Source organism: Eurosta solidaginis, chromosome 1 (assembly GCF_040869045.1).
Source record: "Eurosta solidaginis isolate ZX-2024a chromosome 1, ASM4086904v1, whole genome shotgun sequence".
Taxonomy (NCBI): domain Eukaryota; kingdom Metazoa; phylum Arthropoda; class Insecta; order Diptera; family Tephritidae; genus Eurosta; species Eurosta solidaginis.
This window is the reverse complement of record NC_090319.1, coordinates 105,585,713-105,599,411: the sequence shown is the minus strand read 5'-3', so window position 1 is coordinate 105,599,411 and position 13,699 is coordinate 105,585,713. Positions and strand designations below refer to the sequence as shown.

At 38.4% G+C, this 13,699-nt stretch overlaps 1 protein-coding gene across 15 annotated transcripts in view; it reads right to left on the bottom strand.

Annotated features, from left to right (window-relative positions):
- Positions 1-2,462, bottom strand: part of Glut4EF (Glucose transporter 4 enhancer factor) — a 744,045-nt gene extending 741,583 nt beyond the window's left edge. For 14 of the 15 annotated variants that reach the window (XR_010948556.1, XR_010948557.1, XM_067759510.1 and 11 more), the window contains exon 1: positions 548-2,462. The gene's annotated coding sequence lies outside the window, so the exon portion shown is untranslated. Of the gene's footprint in view, positions 1-522 lie in introns of all 15 variants that reach the window. The other variant, XM_067759511.1, reaches the window with a different exon arrangement.
- Between the last annotated feature and the right edge of the window lie 11,237 nt (positions 2,463-13,699).

Sequence of the window (13,699 nt, the reverse complement as noted above, 5' to 3'; positions counted from 1 at the left end):
TATCCCAAAATTTCGCTTCGTTCTACGTTGCACAAGCTTTTAGCAGCAAGACCACTCCTAATCCCAAATGGAATGGACAAGGTGTTCTATATCAACCCGTCACAGGAATAATCAATGTCACTTTGATTGTGCAGTTGTCGGCTTAGAGGAGGGAAACAAACAGAGCACTATATTTGGTTGATTAGCTCTTTCCTTACATGTATACCACCACCCTTTACCGAAATTTTGATTAGAATTACTCGATGCCAAAATTTATCGTCATAAAAGTATCGAGTATACAGTATCGGTATCAAACGTCAAAAGTTTCGATATTATAACGTATCCAAATTTATATCCCTACGTACGAGTCGTATTAGGTTCTTCATATAAAAAATGTGTGCGGCATGCTATCTGTCCTTTTTTATGAGTACGATGCGATGACGAGCCGAATTATATGCGGAAGGAGTTGCCCGAAAATTGCGATTACGTCGATTATCGATACTTTTACAGCGCTAGCGTGATATTGTTCTTACTGTCACTCACATTTTACGAAAAATTATTTACTTACTGGTATTTTTAATGTTCCAGCTCGAACCAAGTGAGCCCCTTCCCTTCTCCCTCTTATCAGACTGTTTTTTGTTTTTGTTGTTTAAGTTTCTAAATTTTCTTTCATTTATTATTTGATTTCAAAAAGAACTTTTAGTTTTTCACTCACTCCAAACACTTTTATTAAATGCCTAGCCATCCAATTAATGATTTTTTAAAATGCTTGTCCAAAAAATTCAAGTATATGTGATATATTTAACGTTATCATAAAATTTCTGTGAAGTTTCTCTCACTGTATTTTTAATATGTTTTCGAGATTTTTGATTTTGTTGCTTTTGCCTCTGCTTTGTATAAACGTTCATATCTATATTTTTATTGTTCTTTTGTATTAAGCTTAGTTTAAGGTTCGGTTGTTGTTGTTGTGCGCATGACGATTGTATGGATTCGCGTACAAGGGCTGCCGCATATTTGACTTCATTATATGCAATAAAAACTCGATTAGTCTTAAGCTGTCTTTCTTGTTTTAGCTTATTCCTAAGCATAATCCACAATTTTTCACTAAAACGTCGTTTGTTTTTTAATTTTAATTAATTTTTATTTTTTTTTTTTTTACAATTTTTTTTTAACACAATTAAACCCTTAAATTTTATTTCACTCAATTAAAATTTTGGTTGACTCGGTAAAAAATACGAGCAATGAGAAAAAAATAGATTGCGCTACAATATTGGAGCAAAATGTGCTCAAAATTCCACTCAAGTTTTATTTTACTCAATTCAAGGCGTGTTTCACTCAAATAATTTGTCACAATAAGCTGAGCTAATCAAAAATATGATCGCAATGTATATGACATGAAATTCCGAGTTACTCAATTTAAAATATGAGCAATTCTGATTGCGCTACAGTGAAATGCTTAAAATTTCACTCCCATGTTGTTACATTTAATTTCAACTATATTCCACTCAACACTCAAATATGAGCAATTCAAATTTAGTTACTACCTCAATAATATGAGCTTAATGCAAAAATGTTTTTCAACCAGATTTCACCCAAAAAAATTGCTAATTCACTCAATTAAAAATATAAGCATTTGAGTTGATCTCGTGCTGGCAAAATACAATTCTTTATCAATAAATTTTGATTAGACAAACGTTTAACTATTTTCTAACAAAAAAAAGGCAATTCGTTTATGCATTAGAATATATATTTGTATGTGTTTAAATATTTTTATAATTTTTTTTATTTATGCCCTCTCAGGCACCTGCAAATGTGCGCTATTTAGCAAAACAATTTGTTTCAAGTTCAAAAAAATTATTTGCACAATTATAGCATTTTATTGTTTGTTTTGTTATCTACTACGCTTTGTTGTAGGTGTTGTTGTAATTTTGCGTTTGCTTTGCTATTTCGCAAATTTTTTTGCTATTGTTTAGCTTTGCTTTGTTTGTTGCATTGATATTCGCCTTTAAAGGTTCATTTGACAACCGGCGCCTTGACACTGGAAAAAGTTTTTTTGGTTGACCTGTTTGCAGTTTTTGTTGTTGTTGTTAATCACTGCACGTTAATAGATATTGATTACAGCGGTAAAACAATTCTGGTTTTGTTCTCTACCGCAGTTTCTGGGATTTCGTCTACCCAAGAAAACACTGAGCAAGATTTTGTACGCTGCGACTTAAGTTATTTGCCGACTAATTAGTCTGATTTTAATCTTAATGAATGTCACACATTTTAATTGATTATACCACTTTTGTTTGAGTAGTTCTGGAGATTTGTTTGGTACTTTTTAGGTCGAATTTTTTATGATTGCAGCAAAACAAGGAAAGGTGCTCATAAGTTACGCACGCTTTTTTTATTATTGTTTATTTGTTATTTTTAGGATTTTTGTTTTTGTAGGCGAAAGAAACAGCACTTTTCATACACTCCGCACACGAGAGGTAGCTATCAGCGACTAAATTCATCGAATATAAATGCAGGTTTTCGGCTATAGATATCGGTGTGCTGTTACGTTGTCGGTTTTTTTTTCATCGCCATATTAAAACCAACACGAGATATTACTGCTATGTGTGTGTGTGTAGGTTTAATTCATTTGTTTTTGGTTTTTCATATACATACCTACATAAATACGCATCGAATTGGAACTCATGTTGGAGCAGCTACGAAACAACTGCACACTCATGCAGTTATACATATATACATACACACCTACAACGTCAACGATGACGAAAACGTGAACAAAAGTAAGCAAGCAGGAAAATATGAAAGTGCAAACAAAAATTTTGTAGTTACCGCAGAGCTGAGCTGAGTCAAATAATACAATATTCTCTAAACCAAAAACAAAATAAAAGACAAAATTAACAAATCGTGAGAGCGAATTGTGCTGACGAAATAAAACGCAAAAGAGGCGCAGCACAAAAAATACATATAACAAGCCTTCGGTAGCAGCTGCAGCAGCAGAGTTAGTAACACTGACAGCGACGCTTCGACGCTCTACGAGATCTTCATAGAAAATGTAAACAACTTTGTGGACTCCAAAACAAATCAAACGTGATAATACAAGTTGCAATCAAAACACAACACACATACACACATTCATGACAAAACAATAGCAGCTCTCAATCCATAAACCAACTGTTTCAAAACATTTCCGGTTATAGCGCTCACCAACACAAAGATAAACTATTACTCCCGCGCTCTTTACTTACGCTCATAAACTCTTTCGTAGCAGCAAGCAGTTAAGTGCTTATTTACATTTTTTTTTGTTTATTTTTTTTCTATCAACAGCTGTTCGGGGGGAAATCCTGTTTTTCCGAGCAAAGGAACGATGTGTCAACAAAAAATCTAAGGCGCATTTTCAAACGAGTCACACACACATGCAAGGAAATATTTTTATGAAATTGACTTCTGTTATTAGAAGTCAGAATGCTCGAAACAAAGGCAATCCTTACGGACATACATCCATACATTTCTAGGTATCTAAACACCGAGTCTTAGGAGACCCCGCTGAGATATGGCAAAATACATATTTACTATACATATGTACATCATAAACTCACCTGCAGCGTACGATGTACTTAGACTGTGTTTGAAATTATTTTCCGACCCTACACAAAGCATTTTTGGAAGAGTTTCACAGTTCGAGCCAAGGTTTGCACAATGTTTGTTATATGATAGATAAACAAAAAGGCGTGGGTACCAAGTACTCGTTAAGTTCGCCGTTTAAACCTACAGGTGTACGTCTAGAAACCGAATGTCTTTAAGTTAACTAGAGCTCACCCACAAGTTGAAGTTGAAGCACTACAGAGGCAACATTTCCAGAAGGAAGTAGTTTTGACCTTTTTGAGAAGGATTCGTATGTTTTCCATCGATCACAACCGGAGCCGAGAATTTATTGTTTTATTATCGGCTTAATATCGAGAGCGAATTATTATCGCCGAGTCATCAGGCGTCTTCATTGATTTTGTAGTTAAGCTTTATCAGTATCTCTTCTTTATAATAAATAGATACGTCGTCGATAAAAAATTTTAACATTCCGATAAAAAATCTTTCACTTTGGATATCAAATCGATAACGTTTTAATAACAAATTGATAATTTTTCGATAACTTTTCCGTAACATATTATTGGCGGGCCAATAACATACTCGTATAAATCCGAAAACAAATCGATAGTTTTTCGATAATATTTCGATAACAAACAGATAACAGGCCTATAAACAACCAGTAACTTATTGCTTACTTGTGTTATCAATAAATTATTTATAACACTTCGCTAACAAATTTATAACTCGTTTATAGCGATAGTATGCCTCTAACCAACCGACAACTCATCGATAACAAACCGTTCAAAAAAAAACTTTATTTAACGCAGTCCCTGTTCGGTTCCGGTCCGGTTCCGATGTAGTTTCCGGTTTTGGGTTCGGACCCGTTTTGAGCTTCGATACGGTTTCGGTTCCATATATGGGTTCCGTTCCGGACCTTTCCTTTCCTTTATTTCCCTTCCGTTCCTCCCATTTCCTTTACTTTCCTTTCCCTCTTTTCTTTTTTTCCTTTCTTTTCCTTTCCGTTCCTTTTCTTTCCTTTACATTTCATTCCTTTCTTTTCCTTCCTTTCCTTTTCTTTCCTTTCCTTTTCTTTCCTTTCCTTTCCTTTCTTTTCCTTTCCTTTCCTTTCCTCTCCTTTTCTTCCCTTTCTTTTCCTGCTCCTTCCTTCCTTCCTGTCAATTATCTCTTTTTTTTATTTCCTTTCCTTTCCGTTCTCTTCTTTTCGTTTCTTTTCTTTTCTTCTATTTTCTTTTCCTTTCGTTTCCTTTCCCTTCCTTTTCGGTCCTTTCCTTTCCATTCCCTTGTTTACCTTTCTTTCCCTCTTTTCCTTTCTTTTCCTTTCCTTCCCCATCTTTTCCTTTCTTTTCCTATGTTTTCATTTCCTTTGCTTTCCTTTCCTTTCCCTTCCTTTACTTTTCTTTCCTTTTCCTTCTTTCCTTTCCTTTCCTTTTCTTTCCTTTCTTTTCCTTTCCTTTGCTTTCCTTTATTTCCTTTTCTTTCCTTCGAACCACCTTTAACGATAACGAATTTTAGTGTGAATTTATTTGGAGACGTTGCACTGGGATGCGTCGGTAAGCAAAAGTCTGCCTTCATCGTCAAAGCGTTTCGCCATCGACTTACAGTTAAAATTCCAACCTTTGGTAAAAGCTCCTAGATCCTTGGTTGTAAAAAATAGAGACACTTTATCAATTTGATTGATAAATAGTGTATTATCTGACATTTTTCTTTTCTTAACATATAATCTGCAATCTACATACCTTAAAATTTGATTTGAAAAGTATTAAAAATTTTATTTTGATATCTGAAATACTACAGACAGCATTCAGCGCCCACTCTACGATACGCTTAAATTTTACGATTTTTAAAATCTGCTAATATACCAATTTAAAGCAAGATCAATGTATATTTTTAACGCACAAGAAAACACCCACAATAAAACAAAAACTTGCGTTGATATGATGAATACGTTACACAAAAGTACAGTGCCGGTAAAAATTATTACGCTATGATTTTTTCCATTTAATTTAATTTATTAAATTATTATTTATGAATTCGTGGGCTTAACACCAGCTTATAATAATTGAATATTCAATTATTATGTTTTCTAAGAGAAACTGAAAAGAAGTAAAGAAACATTTACTGGCATATTGCGATGATACTATTCCCAAAACCGCCACGTAATCATCATCAGGCAATTTCGTAATGTTATCAAAGGTTTCACCGAGATTCGAACCGCGAATCACACGGTTAAACTGCAGTTGCGTTAACCACTAGACTATACTGCTTGTATTTGTTTCCTTGCCTATTTCAGTTTATCTCATTTCTACACTAATAATAGCTGTGTTTTTTTTCTCATCTATATCCGTTTACGCTTAAACTTTATATGGACTGCTAAGCGACAAACTTTAAATACACCTCTGAAATTGCTGCGTATACAATTAGTACTACTAAATTTCAATACGCATTATACTCAGATGTAACTGAAATTTGTGTCTATGTTTCACCCTCTGCACTAATTCTGTGTATTCTATGCGCGTCCACTCTTTATCACGACTGATTCAGCTATATGTTATACACAGAAATACAACAGAGGGTTGTATCTCCGCTTTTCGGTACACCCTGTGGCTGTAGTTAGTTGTTTAACCACAGCCGCTAGATGGGTCTCCTAAGCATTATCTAAGCGAGGATAGGCGTTTTTTTTTCACGCGCAAACGAAACGTATACGCTTGTAAAAAACCCGGCTAATATATATTAGTACAACAAGATCCTGTCTGATCTGAATAAAATTAATAGAAAAAAACAACAAAAAAAGGGCGTGATTACCAAGTGCTTGTGATTTAAATAAACATATTGTTACGAATATTAGCAAAACTAAGGGGTGCTGCTATCTCTAAGCCGAAGTGACGCGAATTCACATCAATAATTTAATCATTATGTATCTACATAAACGAAACAATAATTGCGTCTACACATATGTACCATGTACGTATACGAGCAGCGGAGAGTTAATGCACAAACACATGCATATATCTGAGATACTCCTATAAGTATGCAATGAGAAAAACTATAAAATTGTGCAATTGTAGTTACAGCTGAGAAGTTTGAGAGCTGCTGGACTAATAGGTTCTGGAAGCGCCTAGAAGATGCGAAGGTTGAAAGCAAAGAGTATAAAAGGCGGCAATTGTAGAAGCGCTGGAATTCAGTTTGATTTGAGTTGTCAAGCAGTTTCGACTAAGACGCTATCTAGCGAGCAAGAGCAGTATTATTTCGATAGTAGAGTTTGATTTGAGCTATCAGTCAGTTTGGTTATTAAGCAAGCTATTCGTTGCACAGTTTGAGTGTTATTGTACTTTAAAAAAGGCCATTTTGCATTATTACATATTGGAGTTATTTATTCAACAGTTTAGTGATTCGAACTTAGCAGAGGGTTGCAAATAAGAGGATTTGCAAGTAAATTCGTTACAATTGGTGTCAGAAGAGGAATTGTTGAATAAATTCCGAAGATTGGGAATACAACTTGGACATGGCAAAGTTCAGTGAATTCAAGATCCAGCAACTGAAGAAGGAGTTGGAGAGCCATGGATTGAATACAAGCGGCGTTAAACTCGAACTTCAGGCACGGCTACGAGAGGCAATGGAAGCAGAAGGAATTGATGTGGAAGAGTATGTCTTTCATCTTGATGGCGAGGAGACAACAAAAATTGAAGAGAAAAACGAAACATCGCAGACGGTTACCAGCACAGACTTGAACATGATTTTAGCTGCAATATCTGCTCAAACATCGACAGTGTCATCTCAACTGGCAGAACAGCAGACATATATGGAATCGCAGGAGAACCGTATAACATCCAAGATGGAAGAACAGAAGACACGTATTGCAGAAATGTCGTCAGAAATAACATCGAAGATTGAGGCACAAGAAACGCGTATGTCAGAAATGTTGACACAGATTACATCAGAGATTGAGACACAACTGAAAGAACAAGAGGCACGCATAACAGGACAACTCGAAGCACAAGAGGCGCGTATATCATCAAAACTCGAAGCGCGTATGGAAGAGAAAATAACGCAGTTTGAGGAAAAAATCGAAGCCGAGGTGGATGCTTTGAGAGGTCGTATACAAGAGTTGCACTTAAATCGCCCAGCTGTTTCAGCAAGCAATCCAAAGGTAAAAACACCATCCTTTGACGGTTCTGTTCCTTTCCAGGTCGTTAAGCTACAGTTTGAGAAGACCGCAAAAGTGACCAACTGGAATGCTGAAGATAAAGTTGCTGCACTATTCATGGCGTTGAAAGGGCCTGCAGCTGAGATTTTACAAACCATCCCAGAGGGCGAACGGAACTGTTATGAAGCATTGATGGGCGCTCTAGAGAGACGATACGGAACTGAGCATAGGAGACAGAGATACCAAATGGAGTTGCTGAACCGCTTCCAGAAGCCTGGTGAAACACTGCAAGAGTTTGCGCCGGATATTGAAAGGCTAGCACATTTAGCGAATGCGGACGCGCCGGTGGAATACACTGAAAGGGTAAAGATTCAGAGCTTTATAAATGGCATACGGGACGCCGAAACAAAGCAAGCTACATACGCAAACCCAAAGCCAACATTCGCAGAAACGGTGTCACAAGCTCTGATTCAGGAAACAGCGTCGCTTCTGTATAAGCCAGTTTTCAAAGCACGCCGTGTGGAAGCAGAAAGGCCAGAGTGGGTAGACGCAATTTTGGAGGCGCTGAAAGGATCGCAAAAGCGGAGTGAAAAAGTTATCAAATGCGCGAAGTCCGGTCACATTGCACGTCATTGCGATCTTGGTCGTAATAGTTCCAACAATGTGGGTGGCCGCAAACGAAAAGCTGGAGGAGATGAGCAAGAACGAGTAAGAGGTAGAGATCGAGAACTAGATTCAGCTATTGAATTCCCTGTGATATCTGTGTTGCAAATTGGTAGAAAATCGAGCAGGCTTACCGTCAGAGGGAATGTGGATGGTAAAGAACGTATACTGACTGTAGATACGGGCGCATCTCATTCCTTGATCCGATCTGACTTGGTCAACAGGAGAATAAAACCGTTACCTGGAGCAAGGTTGCGTACGGTCACTGGCGAGTATAACCAAGTTCAGGGAGAAGTGATATGTGAAGTCTTGATTGGAAAGGTCATGGTTCTACACAAATTCATTGTGGCGAAGATCGTTGAAGAAGTCATATTGGGAGTAGACTTCTTGGTTGACCATGACATCAAGATCGATATGCAGAGAAGGGTGATGCGTTATGAGAACCAGGATATACCACTTAACTTCAGTTTGGAAAAAGGGTTCAGCAGTAAGCGAGTGCTGGTGGAGGAGATTCGACAGAGACCACGAAAGTTCAGGAAAGTAGATCGAGCAAAGGTTGATGGATCGAATGGGCCAAATAAAGCGAAGTCAAAAGTACCTGGCACTGACAAACCCTAATGGACGCACTAAAACGACTGAAAGAATTTTCCAGAAAGAATGCAAGGGTGGTTTCAAGCCAGCGAGTACTACTGTTGTGAAACGTCAAGACGATACTGATGATGCAAAGTCAATCCGTCAAGATCAAGCTCTGCGAAGTAGTTCTTCATTGGTCAAGCAACAGAGTGCGGGGGAACGATCCAGGATAATGAGTAGTAAGATGAAATACAGGCACGACAAGGAAAATAATTTGGAAGGTTTCCGGGAGGGAGATCTGGTACTGCTATACAACCCTCACCGGTGGAAAGGTGTTCCATCCAAATATCGGTGCAGTTGGGAAGGCCCGTACAGAGTTGTGAAGACGATCAGTGATGTCGTCTACCGCATACATGCAATTGGGAAATCACGAAATAGAAGGGTGGTACATTTGGCGATGCTAGCAGCGTTTAGTTCGAGAGATTTGTCTGATCGGGACGATCAGACTTAGGTGGAGGGCAGTGCTACGAATATTAGCAAAACTAAAGGGTGCTGCTGTCTCTAAGCCGATGCTAAGCAGTGACGTGAATTCACATCCATAGATCAATCATTATGTATCTACATAAACGAAACAATAATTGCGTATACACATATGTACCATGTACGTATACGAGCAGCGGAGAGTTAATGCACAAACACATGCATATATCTGAGATACTCCTATAAGTATGCAATGAGAAAAACTATAAAATTGTGCAATTGTAGTTACAGCTGAGAAGTTTGAGAGCTGCTGGACTAGTAGATCCTGTAAGCGCCTAGAAGATGCGAAGGTTGAAAGCAAAGAGTATAAAAGGCGGCAATTGTAGAGGCGCTGGAATTCAGTTTGATTTGAGTTGTCAAGCAGTTTCGACTAAGACGCTATCTAGCGAGCAAGAGCAGTATTATTTCGATAGTAGAGTTTGATTTGAGCTATCGATCAGTTTGGTTATTAAGCAAGCTATTCGTTGCACAGTTTGAGTGTTATTGTGAAGTACTTTAATAAAGGCCATTTTGCATTATTACATTTTGGAGTTATTTATTCAACAGTTTAGTAATTCGAACTTAGCAGAGGGTTGCAAATAAGAGGATTTGCAAGTAAGTTCGTTACAATATGTAAACATACAGTTGTACGTCGAGAAAACTAATATTTTTAAGTTAAGTTTCGGGCGTTTTGAGATGAGTTTCGTCGGCTTCTTTTCGATAGCAACCGATAACGACAAGTTATTGTTTCACTATCGGTTTGTTATTGATATTGAATTATCATCAAGTGTTCGATTTGTTATCATCTTGTCTTCGTCTTTAGTTGGTGACATCGGTTTTTTCTCGATTTCTTATTGAAGTGTTAGAGGTATTTGATGCATAGCAAATTCATGAGTCGTCTTTTTGAAAACTAGTCTATATATTTATGATAGCGAAATCGATAGCAAGGCGACAGCTGTTTCGATTATACCTTGTAAATCTCTTCAAAGCCCTTTCTCCGGGGATTGGGGTTTGAACCCGCACTCCTACGATGTTTGAAGTGTTACAAACGCATTCGGCCACTTCAACTTAAGCCTGAATATCTAATCAAGTTCTTTGTTTTTGTAAACACTTTTTATATCAGTAAAACAAATTACGCATTGGCTCATATTTGCCATTATATCTCTGGTTCTTTATTTCCAAAAAACAACAGTGTATACAACCCTTCGTGCACTTGCATTTGTTATGCATGCTCAGAGACTTTAATTTATAGGTGAAATACTTCTCTTGAGTTGCTGTGTAATTTGGCTCATATCAACTCCACCACTTACATTGTTCCCATATTACGCTGTACTGTAGTGACTTCACTTACGTTCTCATACTTACATTCAGGATTCCTCCATTGTTTAGGCCAGCACCCTAATGCACTACATCCTGAGTTTCAGGTGTCGCTGTGGCAAGAGATTACCGCTTTTGAATTCTCGTGTTTGAGTCCTGTTGCCCGCTTCGGCTGATAGGCTCTGCTAATGGACTTCGCCTTTTGCCCTCAACGAGCTCTCGTCCACTTTGGATTATAACGCCAGCTGAGTAAGTACGGAATTTGTATGTAAGTAAATACAGATGTATAAATAGATACATATTGTAACGAATTTCCTGCAAATCCTCTTATTTGCCCTTTTGCTAGGATCGTATCGCTAAACTGTTGAATAAATAACTCCAATATTGAAAATGGAAAAATGGCCTTTATTAAAATACTTCACAATAACACTCAAACTGTGCAACGAATAGCTTAATAACCAAACTGATAGCTTAAAGGAAACTGACTTTCAAAATAATAGTGCTATTGCTCGCTAGATATCGTCTTACTCGTAACTGCTTGACAATTCAAATCAAACTGAATTACTTCTTACTCGCCTGCACTGCTTTTATAGTTTACGCTGCATACTTCTAGGCTCTTCGATTTCCAGAAGTTACTAGTTGTTTCGGCTACAAAATCGCCAACCACAACTACGTGCACAAATTATTGCCCTCTCTTGTGACCACTGAGATAAGATATATGCATGTGTTTGTGCATTGCCGCTCCGCTGCTCGTATACGTACATATGTGTAGATGCAATTATTTATTCGTTTATGTAAACACATAAAGATTGAATTATTGATGTGAATGTTTGTAGTTTACAGTCTCTCGCGCGCACATAGCCGTATAAGTAAATGCATCTGTGTGTGACATCTCTCTGGGCTGCCTTATATATGTGTATACTTGATTTGATTATTAACGTAAATACTGCTTGGCATGGCCTTAGCATCGCCTTAGTGATGGGATAACTTAGGGGTGGTAATATCCGTGACACTGCCCTCCACCTAAGTCTGATCGTCCCGATCAGACAAATCTCTCGATCTAAACGTTGCCAGCCTTTCCAAATGGACCACTTTCATTTTGGTTCGTGGTTTACCGATGGTTTGTATGCGGTACACTACATCGTTGATCCGTTTTACAACTTTGTATGGGCCTTCCCAATTACACTGCAATTTCGGGGACAAACCTTTTTTACGTTGTGGGTTGTATAACAGCACCAAATCTCCTTCCTGAAAACCTTCTGAATTAATTGCTTTATCGTATCTGGCTTTCATCTTGTCACTCATAATCTTTGTTCGTTGCCTTATTAGATCATGTATTTCTCTTAGCTCTTCTTCCAAATCACTAGTGGATTTCCTGACATTTCTCTCCGCATTGGCATCTATCCCAAACTTCAAATCAGCTGGCAGTCTAAGGTCATTGCCAAAAATTACTTTTGCAGGGGTTTGGCCCGTTGTCTCATGCACTGCTGATCGGTAAGCCATCAAGAATAATGGTATGCGGGTATCCCATTCTTTATGGTACTTGTCTACTACTTTCCTTAAGTGCTCCTCCAATGTTCTATTGAATCGTTCTACCATACCATCGGATTGAGGATGCAATGCAGTTGTCCGTGTTTTTCGAATGCCCAATGACTTACACATTTCCTGGAACACAGCTGATTCGAAATTCCTGCCTTGGTCTGAATGTAACTCCATTGGTACACCATACCTTGCAACCCATTCGTTTTTAACCACTTCTGCTACTGTTTCTGCTTCTTGCTTTGGGATTGGGTATACCTCTGGCCATTTACTGAAATAATCCATAACCACCAGTACGTATTTGTTTCCGCGGTTACTAGTAGGAAATGGACCTGCGACATCCATGGCGATCCTTTCAAATGGCGCACCTGAGTTATATTGCTTCATCTGGCCATGACTTCGTGTTCTGGGCCCTTTCGCTCTGCTGCAAACCTCGCAGTTCGCAATCCACTCAGTGACCGACTGACGGCAACCAACCCAATAGAATCTCTGTTTAACCTTCTCGAGCGTCTTCGTGATTCCAAGATGACCTCCGCTTGGACCATTATGCAGCTCGCTGAGCACGTCAGGAATCCTCTTTCTGGGAACAACTATCAGTTTATTCTTGTATTTACCATCCTCACTCTCCCATACTCGATGAAGGCAACCGGATATCAATTCTAAACTGTTCCACTGTGCCCAATATGACTTCGCAATGGGACTCTCTGCTGACATCTCTTCTCTGTTTGGTCTTTCATTTCGTTCGAGCCCTTGCATAACACGTGACAGATCTGCATCTTCTAGCTGGCACTTTCTTAGCTGTTCCTTGTCCCATTCATCTGTACATGTTATATTCATTAGCCGGACATCTATAATGTCTTCTTTAGCCTCGGCTTTTGAACAGTGCTTGCATTCCAAACCACATGGTCTTCGTGACATTGCATCAGCATTTCCATGGGTACTACCTTTTCGATGCTCAATGGAAAAGTCGTAGCTTTGTAGTCGCTCGATCCACCGTGCCAATTGTCCTTCCGGATTACGGAACTGCAGAAGCCATTTCAACGCTGCGTGATCTGTCCTGACACGGAATCGCTGGCCGTAGAGGTATTTGTGAAAATGTTTAATGCAGTCTACCAATGCCAACAGCTCTCTCCGCGTAACACAGTAGTTCCTCTCTGGTTTTCCAATCGAACGGCTGTAATATGCAACTACCTTCTCCTGTCCATCGACCAGTTGTGATAAAACGCCTCCTATAGCATATCCACTTGCATCTGTATCTAGAATAAATGTTGCTCCTGGAATCGGATATGCTAACATTGGGGCAGTGCACAAACGCTCCTTCAATGTTTGGAAAGCCACTTCTTGCTCCTTCTTCCATTCAAAAGC